We start from the raw sequence: 14,534 nt of genomic DNA, 5'->3' as shown, positions 1-14,534 counted from the left end.
TATAATTTTTAATTGATTATATTCATTAAAATATTTTGTTATAATTTTCTTTAAAATAAATTTTATAATTAAGTTTATTATGTTAATAGTCGTGTTATAAGGTATATAATAATTTAATGAATATGTTTGGATTATATATATTCCAATACAAAAGCTTAACAAGTTATATTTGAATGAAAATTTTTGACACAAATATGATATAAACATGACATAAGGAGGAATGTTACCAAGTCTAAGTCATTATAATCAATTATCTGAGATTCTTCAACCTTTATGCTTTATTGATTTTTCCATATGCAACTTAATGAAATATGTGGGGATTCAAGTTGAACTTAAGATAGGCTTGGTATGTAAAATAAATGCAGAAATAAAATAACTATTCCTCAATATCAATTGTAACATGTATTTGGTAATTTTTCAAATTAAGGAATAACTATTCCAAAGGAAGGAATAAATAATCCTTCATTTGAATTAATAGCCATTCATTTTTGAAAGTTCAAAACTGTTATTTCCATATTCTAATCCAGATATTAAATTTAAATAGTTTATCACATTTTAAAAATATATAAATAACAAATGTGGGCACTAAAATATTAACCAAAAATATTTGCCAAATGGCACATATTAATATATTAATAGTTATACAACATAAATATAGATAAGTAAACTTTTAAATAGATGAATCTTGCTATTTATCACTATTAGTGACGATTTTCAACTTATATAGTAAATTTTAATTGAAGTATCTAATTATATTGTTTTTTATGATAAAATCTTAAAAGTGAACTCTTTAATAGTAACTATTTAAATTGTCATATGATATATAAGTTCCATTAATGATTATTCACCACTAATGACAAATAATATTTTTTTTATAAATAGATAAGTGAATAAAAAAATAAATCAATTAACTAATATCACATCATTTGGTAAATAAATTTAATGAATATTTTAATATCTCTAGTATTATTACATAATTATTTTTAACTAATTGTAATCAAATTTGATATTTATAAATGCTAAACTTTAAATCTAATTTTTTTATTTTTACCAAACATGTAAATAGAAATCATAATTCTTTTTTATTTATTTTTATTTTCATGATAGATATCATTATATTAATAAGAATAATCATTCTATAAATTAAATGTGCCTTTAGATGGGCAAGTGAACTTCATCAAAAATAGATAGGTATATTGAATTTTTCCCATGCACATTTAATTTCAATTGGAATTTCTAGCTATTTTGCACCCTTTTAGGTTGCAGCCTTTTACTTTGGCTCTTAGATGATGATGATGATGAACCCTTACACTATGAAATGCTAAACCATTGGGAGATTCTAACTGTAATTCCTATTGAACACAATACAAATATACCAAGTTGCCAAATCACCCATCCACCAAAAAACAAACAAATGCTATTTGACATTACTAATCATCAATAGGATAATAAAAATAAAAAAAATTTCCAACTTAGAGGTTCAGAATAAAATTCAATATATAATTAAAAGTATCAATTAGCAATTGTTAGGTGAACAGGTGACGTTGACTATTAAAAACAAATAGCAATGCTTAAAAAACAAAAAAAAAAAAAAAAAAAAAAAAAGGGGGCAAAACACCCAAACCTTTATTTTCCTCCTCTTTTCCCTTATTTGTTCCCAATTCGTTTTTTTTTTCTTTTTTTTTTTTTCAATTAACCATGAATGGAGAGTGTACAGAGTTCAATTGAAATTGTAAATAGAACCATGGCACATTATGCTGAACAGATTACCTGTATTCGGGTGCTAGGCTCAAAAGAAAAAGTTCAGCCAAGTAACCCAGTTCAGAAGATTTCCAAGTCCACATTAAATCCAGGTTAATCTGGGTTGGTACCCAATCCAATTCTATTTGTCCTAGTGCAACAAGTATTGGATTGGAGGACTAGAATGCAAATGCAAGTATTCAGCCCATGTTCTCCTTTTATGCCTCTTTTTTGGGTATACATGTTATGCTCTCCCATTTCTCAAAAGAAATCGTTCCCCTTGAAATGAAAATAAAAATAAAACTGCTAATAATGCTGCAATATATTGAAACATGGACAGATTGTATCTTCTTAGCGAGAACTCTATTGAGAATGGTCTAGGCACTTCTAAATCCTAGTTTGGTCCTATGGCTAAAAAATACAATAAATAAATAAAAATCATCCCATTAGGTTTAAATGTCTAAAAGTAAAAAATAATAGCTGGCCTCTTGACGTTCGTGTTGAACTCGTGTATGATTAACATGAACTAACATTTGAGGGTTTTAATATTAGAATCAGTATATGATCATGCTGAGCTTGGATGGTTGAGGTGGTGTGAGGCAAAAATTACATAACTTCCAAGTGTGAATAAAAAAAGTAGGAAGTCCTACACATAACACAAAGCGTCCGGGGACAGCGCCCACGGCGCGGCCATTGGATCGGCAACACAGCCGCTTTGGCCGATGCTGTTTCACCAACTTTTAACTTCTCTCTTTAAATGAATGCAATTTAATTGGAGTAGCCACTTCACGTGCGCTCTTAAACAAGTGCTATAGGATTTGACTCTCTTTGGCTTTTTTTTTTTTATTACTTTGGGTTGGGTGACAAATGTTGACCACCCACTCTGTCTTTATACCATCTTCCTTCTAATTCTTATTTCATTCCAATTCCATTTTTCTGCCTTTACTATGACTTTGTGTTTATTTTATTTTATTTTATTTTATTTATTTCGTTGTAGCAACACTTTTCCATTCACCAAATCTTTTGGGGCCCCACTTTTTCATCCATGCCTTCTCTTTTCAATGGCTACCTAAGACCCTAATGTAGGATTGTTGGGTCTAGAATTCAGATTTGAAGGGTAATTGACTATTAGTGTTAATTTATGTTTTATGTCCTTTTATTTTCGTGTCTTTGGTGAGCATTAATTATACCATACACATCAAACGCTTTTCTTAAGGGATCGAACCTTTCTTTATTTTTCTTTTTCTTTGTCTTTTGTTTTTTTAAGGTTTTAAAGATCCAAATTAAATAATGTTTACTTTATTACCTGTCCTTAAGCCGCACAAAGAAAAAAAGTTGATTAATATAAATTAAATTCAAAGTTCTTACGTTTTTATCTAGTAAGAGATGAAAACTTAAAAAAATTAAAAAAATTAAAAAAGAGAGGATCGGGAAGCTTCTTATATTTATGTCAAGAATCGTAAAGAGAAAGTTCTAGTTACGTTAGCAAACAAATCCATATAATTTTGTTATAAATTTATATTTCTATCTTCGTTTAAAATTATCATTAAAAATATTTATTAATTAAATATATATATATTTAAAAATATAATATTAAACATTTTAAATTCGTTAAAAAATATATAATTAAACATCTTAAATTTTATTTAAAAATATATTATCGAACATTTCTAAATATAAATATCTCAGATATATTTAGAAGTATGCAACTAAAAGTATTCAAATACGAACATTTCAAATATATTCAAAAATATACCATTAAATATATTCATAAATATATCATTGAACATCTTTAGAGATTTTTATAATTTTGAGACTGAATACTCTGAGAAATATATATTTGCATTGTCCAAAAGTGTTCTGATTGAAAAGAAATTTTGTGTAATTTTCATAACTATCAATTTTATTCAAAAATATTGTGAAAAATTTTCGTAAAGTAGTGTTTGATTTGTAAGTGATTTGTGGAAAAAAAAAATATTTTTTTTGGTTTAATTAGAAACTTGTGAATTGTAGATATTTTAGATATTAAAAATATTGTTTAAAGTTATTTTATATATTTTTATTTATTTAAATAATGATATACAAAGAACAATATTATATAAAATTCTTTTAAAATTGCAAAATATATATATATATATATATTATCAATCATAAATTTGAGAGATAAAGTCAAAAAAATTTATTGTAAATAATAAAATTTTTTAAATATCTTCAATTTAAAAAAGAAAAAAAAAAGCTCAAGACCCCAAAAAAAAATTTTCAATTTTCAATTTTCAAATTTAAAATATTACAATTTAGATTTCAAGTTTTAATTTATTAATCTTAAAAAAAAATACATTCTGGTTCAACTGGACCATTTTTTTTTTTTTTTTTTTGGCCAATGGCTTCATCTCATATAAACTCCTACATAACCGAATGGTTTGCCCATGTGACCAAATGGTTTCCTGACAAAATATCTTTTAAAGTTCTAGAAATTTACATTTTAATCTCCTCTAATGGTTTATTATCATTAGCCAAAAATTTATATTGGATTAAAATGCAAAATCTTAAAAGAAAATTATCAATTTTGCTCCATGGAAAAATTATTTAAATCATATAAAACAACAATTAAAAGAAAGAATGGTTTTCAATTTTCATTTACCCAAATATGGTTTTATTTTTTTAATTCTGTTGGGTAAGTAATTTAACCAAATATGTTAGGTGATATTAAACATAGCTTCTAGGATATTATAAGTAGCTTTTAAAATTTTTAATGTTCAAAAACTATTTTTAAAAATATTTAAATAATTTTTTAAGGAGTGATTTTAGAGATCAAAAATATTTCCAATCAAAACATGAAATAATCACTTTTTCAGTAAGTATTTCTTAAAAAAAAAATAAAGATAAAAATTATGTTAAAAATGATCTTAATCACTTAAAGCATATTTTGCAAGTTTATGAGCAGCTAGATTACATTTTCTGAAGCTTTTTTGTTTTCTTTTGTCAAATTTCAACGTTATACTTGAAGAGTTAAAACAACAATTTTTATCCAAATTTGAGGAAAGTACAACTAACCCTGATTCACATTCTATTCTAGAAGCTCAAATAAAATTATTGATTTCAAATAAAAATTTTAAAATTAATTTCACAAATTAACGTCATTTTTTCAGTCTGATTACTGTAATCAATGACAAATACTATTCACCAAATAATCAAATTTTAAGGGGTTAAAAAAAAAAAAAGAAACTTGATGTTTTGCTAGAATGAAAGAAAACAAACAAAAAGTTAATAGGAGCTGTGTTTGGACGGAGGTATCGTCCGACATTCTTAGGCACGAAGAAAATGACGCACAAACTGAAACGATGTGTGTCAAATAGATGTCGGATCGATGGTCCAATTGGGCATGTTTTGGGTGCTCGGTGACTTTTCACCCTCTTCTCGCGTCCTCATCATTTCCTTTATATCCCCACTATCTCATCCTTCCACGTGTTGAACATCAAGAAATGATATCATTGTATATCAGATTTATTTCATTTTAATATCATTAATTTTATTTAATTACTTTATTAACCCTATTAGATTTAAAATATTACAATCTAGACTCTTGAATAATTTGGATTCCTAGCAATTTAAATTTTATATTTTAAAAAAATTAAAGGTGATAATCACTGATAAAATCCAAATTAATATAACTATTACTAATAGATAATATGTATTGATTTTTTATTTTTATTTTAATACGAAAAAATGAACTTTTTTTAACAAATTGTTAAGGTACATTTAATATACAAAATTATTATTTTACATCAAATAGAAATACTTACTTAATGATTTTAAAAAAGGAAAAAAGTTATTCAGCGTTATGTTTACTTATTATATTGAATTAAATTTTACTAAGCTTTTTGGTAAATAATTTTAACATTGTAATTAAACTAATCTAACTATTTACATTAACCTAATTAAAAAATCCTTAAAACTTTTTATGGAAGTAATTTACTGCTGTCAAAACATTCTTTCTCTCCTCTAATTAAACTCCTATTATATTCTCTCTTCATCTCTAACTATGTAATTAATCAAAAAAAATCTCTAACTATACAATTTTCTCTTTTTCTTTAAAAAAAAATACAATTCTCATTTTTTTTTTAATAATACAACTCTGAATTGTAGAATACATTATAAAATCCGTAAAGCATAGATATAGTATTTGACATCAACACATATTTATTGCAAAAAATTAATAAAACATAGTAGATGACAATGGATACACGATTATAAAATACACATACATTTCATAGAAAGCCATTGCACTTGATACAAAAGCTATTGCACTTTTGTTATAATTTCTTTTGTTTTTTTTATTTGTTTTTTTTTTCCCTCTTTCAATAAAATAAGAGCTTTATAAATATAAAAAAGAAAATATTTTTGGTTTTACAGATTTTATTTCCTAAATATCAAAAGTGATTTTTTTTTTAAACAAAGTGGATTGTAAATTATCAAATAGTAAGAAAATTTATTTTTTGTAAAATTGTAGAGAGGCCTTACTTGATTAATGCTATGGAACTAAATATAAATTAATTGTTGTCTAGATTATTAATTTGAAAATGAAATAACTATGGACTTAATTAGAGGAGAGAGAAATAATATTTTCATTCCAATAAATTAATCGAATAAAAGATAGAAGGATTTAAGGATTTTCAAATAGATTAATGTAGACTTTTTGATTATATTAATTATATGACTTAGATTATTTTAAAAAGTCTAGTATGGAAACTTTCCCCATATTTTTTTCTTTCAAAAAATATATAAAAGTTGGTGAAAATTAATTAAAAGTCAAATTTTATTGTTATTTTTATATTTTTAATATAGAATGATCAATATAGATTAAACATATTTTTAATATGATAAATATGTTTATCTTTGAAATGAAAAAAATATAAATTTTAAACTTTTTAAAAAGAATAATTATTCCTTAAATTGAGAAAGTATGTATTTTATATGAAATATATATTTTTGAAATTAAAAATATACCAAATAAAAGAATAATTAAATCTATGAAATAGCTATTATATTTTTACATGTATTTTTAATATCAAACATATCTTTAAAATATTAAATAACATATAGATTCCTTTGAAAACTATCATTATCAATGATAAATAGTATTTTTCATTTTAAAACAATTATATTTTAATATCTTTCTATACTAAATTGAACGAGCTAAACAAAAAAATAAATGAGTTAAATGCAATAAATTAAAATTTAAAAGCGTAAAATATACAGTTATGAAAGGCTAAAAATGTAATTTTATTAAAATTAAAAAAATAAAAAGCCACTAAATCGGGGAAAAAAAAAAGAGTCAACTCAGCCCGAGTCGGGAATCATGTGTGGATATCCGAGAAGTGAAGTGAGAACACAACGACAGAGATTCCTGGGCTGTTTCGATAGGTTTTTTAGGGGCCCACAACAATGGCATCGAAACGTCCACATCACCAGCATCAGCATCAGCATCATGAAAAAAAAAAAAAAAAATTCACATTTTGTGATTAACACCACCTGATGATGACACGTCTACACATCAAACTGCCAAGTCACACACAGGTCAACTTGTACGACCTCAGAGCCTCATGGGTTGTCTCTAGCTGTCAAACTGTGCTACTCTGGCAGCCAAAAAAAAAAAAAAAAAAAAGAAAGAAAGGTGACGAACCCCGAAGTTAAAACGCGCACTTGGCGCATTTTAGCAGACTGAGTTCTTAAGCGACAAACGCTGATCCAAAGGATCTGAAAATGTTTTGAAATTTTTTTTTTCTTCTTTTTACTTTCTGGCAGCGACAGTCCAGTGGCGTCAGCTGGGTTGTCGTTCTTCAGGGGCCAAACCTATAAAGAAGACGTTTATTTATTTATTATTTTCTTTAATTCGGCGAGTTTTTGCAGACGAGGAAATTGAGACCCAAAAAAAAAAAAAAAAAAAAAGGCCCTGTTGGCCTAAAATAAGGTTTAATTAATATGCATGCATGTGTAATTTGGTTTTGCTCTAAAGTAGATGATTTGATTACTTACAATTAAAGTGTAATTAATGGTTTCTTAATTTGTCAAACTCTACCTTAAAAATACTGTTACAGTGTCACTCTTTTTAATATGTAATTATTCAACGATTAGCTAGCTCAAGAAGGTTAGCAGTATGCACCTAAATTTTATTTTGCCAATTAATGTTGAATCCAAAATTCTAAAATCCCTTTCTTTTCTTTTTTTTTTTTTGGGTGAATTCTAATTTGCCATATATTAAAACTCTTGTATATATAAAGAGATTAAAATTTCTTTTGCTTGAAAAGTGTTTTATCAAGTAACAAAATACATGTGATGGTTTTGATCCAAATTGGGTCATATTGAAAAGTGACATTTTGTCACTTTATCTGTCCCTTAGAGACAACTCAAAAGTTTTATTTTTGAGTTTTTCTCATGGTACAGATGCTTTTAATTTTATGGGCCATTACTTTTAATTACCATTTTCATGTCTTGTTGATGTGTCAATAATGTGACAAGTGAATAGGAAGCAAAGTGTTTTCAAAAAACACAAATATGTGTCATAAAAACCATGACCCACAATTATTAAAACCTTGACAAGTATCAAAATGTTGATTGATGAATCAAAATCTGTAAATAATAATAATAATAATAATAATAATAATAATAATAAATATCGTCGGCAAACAAGTTTAAACCCTTTATTTATTTTTATCACCAAAAAAACACCCTTTATTTATTTTATTTTTCTATCCCTAAAACTAATAGGATCAGTTTCTTGAAGGACCACCTTATGGGAGCAAACCAGAACCCACGTAGATCCACACCATAAATGAAGCCTGCCCCATTGGGGGCTGGTTTGGCCTGGCTAAGGGACGGCAATTTGTACGCTAATAGCAATAAGATATATAGGCTCCGCCACAAGATAAGACATATTGAAATACAAATTATGAAAACCTTTTTTTTTTCTTTTTTTTTCTTTTTTTTTTTTGCTTGAATATAAAAACCCACCTTAGTAATTTGATGTTTGTCCCATTAATAAAAGCTATAGATACACACACACACACACATATATATATATATATAGAGAGAGAGAGAGAGAGAGAGAGAGAGTATTGAATATAATGTATATCCCAACAAGGTTATTTTGGCTGTGTGCGTTAAGTATCAATGTTGATTCCTATCCAACCAATCTATATTCTCCATCATATAGTTTTTTTTTTTTTCCCCCTAATAAGGTTTTGTCTTGTAGTTTAAAGAAAGCATGTTAGGAGGCCCTCTTTCGTTTTTATGGGTAACAATTATGAAGTTCCTCTTGAACTGTCTCATGTCTTGATATGATATGTCGGTATCGATGTTGTTGTCCCACCGATTTAAAAGCCTTTCCAGTCTCATCTTTTTTAATGGGAAAATTATTTATTTGTTTATTTATGTGCTTAATTGGTAATATATACATACATACATATATATATATATATATATATATCTATAATGACAACAAGATTCACATATACATCTAAAAATTATGCTTAAGATAATGTGGACAAGTGGGTTTAAAAAGGTTTGGTGGTTTTTTCCCCATGTTTTTGTTGTTGTTGGTGCTGGTGTTGGTGTTGTTGTTACTTGTCCTTTTTATGTAACCAAAAACATTTTGCTCTCAACTCAAGCTTTGTACATTTTAAGAGGGTTGTTATACACTAAAGGTTTAGTCCACAGTCAAAATTTGATACATATATTTAAAAGGGTGCGTGGAAAGGAAAAGAAAAATATTAAAGGAAGAATCACCCGAAAAAAATTAAAAAAAAAAAAAAAGATTAGAAAGTATTCAACTTACATTTTAATACATTTTAAGGGTTTCATAAACGATAAATGGCGAAAGAAATTTACCGTTGGGGTAGTGACCCTTTATTGTCTTTTGTCTAGCTAAACTAGCTAGCTGGCCAGCCTTTCCCAAAATGTTTTCTTTTTGGATAAATATTTTCCCAAAATGTTTTGCTTACATAATAATTAGTACAAGGAGATTTCCAAGCAAAATCAATATGATATTACCAATCTTGTGATTTTGGTGATTATACACGAGATAATGGGGTAGCGCTTTTCTTTATTTATTTTTGGTAACGAGGGTCGCCATCTTCTTTGTACATTATGGACTGAAATTAACTATATATTCAAATGCTAATCTTTTGAAAGAAACATGACTAATGTTGGACTGTAAAGAAATTAACTATAATCATCCAAAAAAAAAAAGGACCGAAATTAACTATAGTACTTTTAAAACATTCTATATGCTAATCTTCTGAAACATTCTAGCTATTTCATCAATAAAAAGAAATGTTCTAACTAGAAGTTTTAGAATATTCTAATCTTGTGATTTTAATTACACTGCAAGACCAACAATAAGTATGTTTCTTTCATGGACTATTTAGATCTAATTTTTTCAAAAGGTGGATTGCCAATGGAGCATTTAATCAAGGTTCAAACAAAATTGGTTTTTACTAGGCAAGGGCTGTAATATTGCCTTTTTTGTTTATTTGGTAAATAAGGGCTGTAATATTGTGATCCTCCGTTCGATAGTATATAAATGAATAGTACACATAAAAGTCAATATTTTGGGTGTGTGTGTGTATATATATATATATATATAGATGAATTTTCCCATTTCATTAAATTAAAAATGATTACGTGGTAGATGTTAAATGTTGTTACAACCCATATATGGTTTTAAATTTTAATTCAAATATGAATTAGGACAAACTACACTTTAGTATTTTGAAATGTTAGGATTGTGTGATTTTGCTCTTGAATTATTTACTTGTGCCCATTAAGCCTTGAAATTTCAAAATGGTTGCAAATTGATTCAAATTTTAACAATAGTATTAAAATTAAAGATGGTAATGTCAATATGACATTATACTGGTACCATAACTATTTCAAAAATAAAAAATATTTAAAAAAGAAAAAAAATATATTTGTTATATTTCCAATTCATATTTATGGTTTTTTTATTTGAAAAAATTGTATCCATTCATTTTTTATTTATTTAAATTAAAATATCCATAATCATAATTAAATATTTTTAAACCTAAAATTTGATAAAAATAAAATTAAAAAATTTGGAATTTTTGGTCAAGTAAAAATAATTTTACTAGATCAAAGTACATAAAAAAATTATTCTATGCCGAAAAAAAAGGACTAAAATACCAAAATAAAAATTAGAACAAAAATTAAAAAATAATTTTTTTTTTAAAAAATAAAGCTTTTAAAAAAGGTTGAAAAAAATACATTTGTTATTTTCAATTTTATACTTATTTTTATTTGTAAAATTATATCCATTTCTTTTTTATTTAAATTAAAATACCAAAAATCATAATTAAATATTTTTAAAGATAAAATTAGACCAAAAATAAAAATAAGAATAAAATTGGAATTTTTGGTTTAAAAATAGTTTTATTAGACCAAAAATTAAAAATAATTAAACCAAATTTCATAAATAAAAATTAGACCAAAATTAAAAAATAAAAGTATTTTTTTTGAAAAACAAAGACCATTTTATAAATTAAGAGGGAGGAAAAAAAAAAGAAAAATGGAAAAATGAAAAAAAAATTCAAAAATGGAAAAATGGCCTCCATTTTTCTTTTGGGTCTAATTTTTATTTTTCGTTTTGAATGATTATTTTTTGGTCAAATGGAAATTTTTTCAAAAATGGAAAAATAGATCATATTCATTTTTATATTAGTATTTTGGTTTATAATTCATTTGGTCAAATGAAAAAAAAATTAGATCATTTTGGGATTTTTTTTTTCTTTTTTTTTTGGTCTATAAAATGAAAAAAATAAGAAATGTATCTTTTTTCAAAAAAAAATTTAATTTTTAATCTCTCAAAAATTATTTTATTTTTTGATTTTTGGTATTTATGTATATTTTTTTATTTGGGCATAAAAAAATATTTTTAAATTTTGGTCTAATAAAATTATTTTATTGGATCAAAAAATTATTTTATTTTAATTTTAATTTTTTATCTAATTTTAAATCCAAAAATATTTAAATATGATTGTGAGTATTTTAATTTAAATAAAAAACGAATGTATGTAATTGTCCAAATAAAAAAAAAACTGCAGAATCGAAAAATAATAAATGTATTTTTTATAAAAAAAATATTTTTATTTCTAAAAATTAATTTTGATGTTAACGAGACGTTATGCGGACGTTAACACTGTTAATTTTAACATCACAATTAGAAATTAGATAATTTGCAATGATTTTGAAACTTTAAAGCTTTATTTGCCAAAATAAAAAAATAGGTCATAAATAGCATAACTTTGATACTTCATATAAAATGCATTTACTCTATTAATTAGCATTTTATTCTATGGTTAAACCATTGTTACATAAGCATTTCTAATTTGATTAAATCAAGAATTTCCTAATACGAGGCTTATTCTCTATATATAAAATAAAATTCACAACAAGATCGATATTAAAACTTTACTATAAAATTTTTTTTATTTGTTGTTAAATTGTTTTAAAAGTTTAAATTTAAAATTTGCATAAGTGGTTTGTTGGGTTATATAGAATTCAATTTACTTATATAGGTTTTCAATATTGCACTATGCCTATACAGGGCCATAACATATAAATTGTTATATTTTTAGATCTAAATCTTTAAAGTAATTTAACATTCATTAAAAAAAAAAAAAAAATTAAACCGACAGGTTAATTTGATATGGATTTTAACTCACTATATATATGACATAATAATACATATACGGTTCTATTAAACAACTTATATTGACCTGAGTTATTTATAACTAATACAACTTTGATCGAGGGGCTTTTATTTATTTACACCCACACCTTTACTTTTTTCCATTTACTCTTGACTTTTTGGTGATTTCCCAAGAAAAAATATACAAAATCTGTCCTACTCCCATCTTTGTGAAAATCAAAATTAAGATGTAATGAAAAAATGCTTGAAGAAAATCCGGCTCTCCTTTGATAGTGATTGGCTTTTCTTCAAGCATTAACGGGTTGGATTTTGATTGGCTTTTCTTCAAGCGTTAACGGGTTAGATTTTCTTCGAGCACTTTCTTCATATTTTGATTTTGTTTTCACAGAGATAGAAGGAGGAAAAATGAATTTTCTTCAAGATAGCTTTTGTAAATATTGCTGCTAGGAATATCGCAATGGAGTTTGAGAGTAAATGGAAAAAGGGTAAAGGTGTAGGAGAATTAGTTTAAAAAAAAACTTATAATAACCTTTTGAGCTCGATATAAAATGTCCAATAGAGCCTAATAAACAGGAAATTATACAAATAGTTCATTAGTTCTATTATGGTATATTTACAATATTTTTTCCGCCTATAACAAAAATCATGTTGAAAAAGGTAAGAAGTTTTCCAATAAACTACAATTAGGATGGATTTCACTTTACCATTCTGAACTATTACAATTTTTACACTTTGCATTTCAAATTAAAAAAATGTTAGATTGGTCACTAAACTATTCTTTTCTCCTTTCTTTTTTTTTTTTTTTTTAAATCATATTTGTCATCATGCAATTTTTCTTATGATTTGACAAAATTACGCATACACACATCAGTTAACACATGAAATGAAAGTAGAAGAAAACAATTTTCCAATAAAGTTAAATCAATTATGTATGATTGATTTCACTAAATTCATCCGTCCAAATTACATATTGAACTAAAGCGATGGAAACCAACAGTTGAAGGGGTAATATGAAACTTTTTGTAGTTTGCATAATAAAGTGCAAAATATATAACAAATATGGGATTTAAATATGTTTAACCTTTAAAATTATATTTTGATCAACTTAGAAATTTAATAACCTAAATAGACCTTAACATTCCATGTTAGCAATAGAAAATTAAAATTCAACCTAATAATGGATTACATTAAAAGCATTCTTCTAAATTATGTTCCCATTTGACCATTTAAAGATGTATATAAGTACTAACCGTGTGATATAATTAATAATTTAAAACTGAAATCCTACTTTGATTAGTAGTAACATTTAACAATTGATATATCAATATGTGTTTAACATAAAATGAAACTATGTTCTTAACATATCAAAACTATATGTAGACAATACAATTGATGACACCCAACAAAATGTAGATGATTTTATCTTCGATTGTTGGTTAAACCAATTACTAGAATCATTTTTATTTAAAAAAAAAATTGTTCGAGATGGGTGACATTCTAACTGATTTTGTGATGTTCCAAAATGAGAATTTTATAAAATTAGAATATGGCAATGTAATTAAAAATATATATATATATATATATATAGTTAAGGCCACACTAAGTCAATCTTATGGTTTAAATATCACTACCTCCTTTATCACATCAATGGTTTGTATCTTAAAATGCATTACTAATCTTAATTTTTTTTTTCTCTGAGCATTACTAATCTTAACGTGAATTAGTGAGATAGTAAACCTATATTTTATATAAATTTATAGGTTAGAGAATAATAAAACCATATACGAATAAAGTGAATCCTATATGAATTTCTTTAAAAAAAAAAAAATAAATGAACTCAAATAACTATTAACGCATTCTTAAATCTTAATTTTAACTTTTAAAGTATTTAAAAAATTGATATAAAAAATTCTAATGATAAAATTATATGATTGATTTAGGACGAGTCTCCCATTATAAGAAGTCTCCCATTATAACATGACTCATGTTACGTCAACCAAAATGGTTATACTAAATTAGAACGGGTTATACTGAATTGTACTATTTGCTTTTTTCGTAAATGTGCAAC

The sequence above is a fragment of the Ziziphus jujuba genome, chromosome 10 (genome assembly GCF_031755915.1).
Source record: "Ziziphus jujuba cultivar Dongzao chromosome 10, ASM3175591v1".
Lineage (NCBI taxonomy): Eukaryota > Viridiplantae > Streptophyta > Magnoliopsida > Rosales > Rhamnaceae > Ziziphus > Ziziphus jujuba.
This window is presented reverse-complemented; position numbering follows the sequence as displayed.